This window comes from Echinops telfairi, unplaced genomic scaffold (genome assembly GCF_000313985.2).
Source record: "Echinops telfairi isolate 266 unplaced genomic scaffold, ASM31398v2 ScPeMD7_4225;HRSCAF=4972, whole genome shotgun sequence".
NCBI lineage: Eukaryota > Metazoa > Chordata > Mammalia > Afrosoricida > Tenrecidae > Echinops > Echinops telfairi.
This window is the reverse complement of record NW_022108124.1, coordinates 20,804,358-20,807,014: the sequence shown is the minus strand read 5'-3', so window position 1 is coordinate 20,807,014 and position 2,657 is coordinate 20,804,358.

The following is a 2,657-nucleotide window of genomic DNA, read 5'->3' as shown; positions in this document are numbered from 1 at the left end:
GATTTTTTGTTCTTTGATGCCTAATACCTGATCCCTTCAACACCTCGTGGTCACACAGGCTGGTGTGCTTCTTCCATGTGGGCTTTGTTGCTTCACTTGTTTATATTCAAGCCTTTAAGACCCCAGACGCTGTATCTTTTGATAGCCAGGCACCATCAGCTTTCTTCACCACATTTGCTTATGCACACATTTTGTCTTCAGTGATCATGTCGGGAAGGTGTACATCATGGAATGCCAATTTAATAGAACAAAGTGTTCTTGTATTGAGCAAGCACTTGAGTGGAGGTCCAATGTCCATCAACAAGCCACCTTTTAAGCCAGGCATCAACTAAGTCCACACATGAAAGAAGCCCTCAGCCTGTGTGATCCAAATATTTTAAATAATAAAAGGCAAGGACGTCAGAGCTTAAATTGTGAACACCTGGTTTGCAGAAGGCATGGATGACAGTGGAAGCCCAAAATCTATTTGCAGGGTCAGCACATGGACTAAGCCTCAAGTGTATCCCTCTGAACATAGTCTAGGAGTGTAAGTAGCTTTGCTATCAGACCAAGAGCCTTGTACCGTTGATGATGGGAGATGTAGTTAGGTTAAAATATAATACCTTATCACCTGGTCTGCCCTTTGACTTATTTTAAAGTTCTTTCCATTTTAAATATTTTCTGTCCTCTTTTTTATTGAGATTTTCTATTTTTTGTTTAGTCATTGTTGTTAGGTTTTGTTGATGTCTGTGTGTTTGCTTCTTCTGCGTTTTGTTTTGTGTGATTTTCTGTGTCTGAAATCTATGGAGATAAATCTATGGAGACAGGAATTCATAATTCCTGAGGGACTTGGCAGGGGAGGGTGTTGGAAATAGGGAGCTAACAACAATGATATCAAGAAGAAAATATTCTGAAATCAACTGCGATAGTGATTGCACAACTCTTCTTAATGTGATCAATGATTAAATTTTATGACGTGTGAAGCATATGCCAATAAAACTTTTTAAATATGAATCCTGATATCTCTTTCTCTTTCTCTCTCTCTCTCTCTCTCTGTCTCTCTCTCTCTCTCACACACACACACACACATGTAATTTGAGATGAATTGTGGACCCACTATAAAAGCAAAAAGCTTAAAACTTCTCGCAGCAAACATAGGAGAGAATATCTTCCTAGCTTTCGGGTAGGTAATGAATTCTTAGGGCGGGCCTAAAAAAGCATGAACCCTAAGGGGGTAAATGTGATACATTGTGCTTCATCAAAGTTTACAACATTTATTCATTAAATGATGCCATTAGGAAAATGAAAAAGCAAGCCTCAGAGGAGGAAACATCGTCCACATTATCTGTGTCTGACCAAGAACTTGAACCATCACTGTATAAATATATGCAGTTAAAAAAAACAAAAAACCAGCCTAATTTTTGATTGGACAAAAAACCCTGACTTGGCATCTGCACAAATGGCCAAGTACGCATGAAAAGGCATCCAGCACCGTCGTTGTTTATCAGGGAACGGCACATTTAAAAGACAACGAGACAGCATTTCAGACCAGCCACTGACAAAACATTCAAAAGCACAAACAACTCCAAATGTGAAACAACCCGGATTTTTGTACTTGGCTGTTGCTGCTGCTCTTGTGAGGTGCCGTCAAGCTGGTCCCTCCTCCCAGCGGCCAGGCGTGCAACAGCACAGAGCACTGGCCTGTGCCCCCAGGGCCTCACGACAATTGTTTTGCAGCCCCTCACGGCAATCACGGTGCCAACCATCTCACTGAGGGCTTTCCGTGTTTCCTCCTACTCTCTCATCTTACCAGGCAATGCCCTTCTCGACGATTGGTCTCCCCTGATAACAAAGCATGTGGGTCAAACTCTTGACGTCTTCACTTCTAAGGAGAATCCTGTGTGTACTTCTTCCAACATGAGAGAGGTCGACGTGTATTTGTCAGACACATTGAATTTTGCTCTCCAGGTCAGTATAAGCCATTGAAAGTGAGATGTATCTCAGTTCCGAGAACTTAATGGAGATCAATAGTTTATCAGAAGTTTAATAGCTTTTTAAAATTTTATTTTTCATTATGCACACCATTCCTAGGTTTTTAAAGCAAATAAGACATTAGTAAATCCAACTTGGTGGTGGGAGGGGGAAGAAACACAGAAAAACTTCTTACTCTCGTTCTTCTTCCTCATCTGCTAATTACCCTCATCCTAGAGGTTACTACTGTCACCGGGTCCGGGCTGGCTCACAGTGATCTTTCAGAGCCCAGTAGAGTTGTCCCCATGGGCTTCTGAGACTGTGGGAGTAGAGAGCCTCATCTTTCTCCCATAGTAGGCTATGTGTTGGGCTGCCATGTGCACAGTCAGCAGTTTGAAACCACCAGGTGCTCTGAGGAAGAAAGATGAGGCTTTCTACTCCTGTAAAGAGTTACCGTTTTGGAAACCCAAAGGGCAGTTCTACCGTGTCCTATAGGGTCACTAGGAGTCAGAATTGACTCAGTGACACTGAGTTTTGTTTTTGATAGGTTACAACTATTCTTCCATTATTTATTTATTTATTTATTCATTCATTCATTCATTCATTCATTTATTTCTTTATTACAGCAGTTAGTTTTATTCCTGGCACATAGTAAGCACCTATGAATGTGTACAATAGAAAATACCAGTCCTCGACTGTCTCATTCT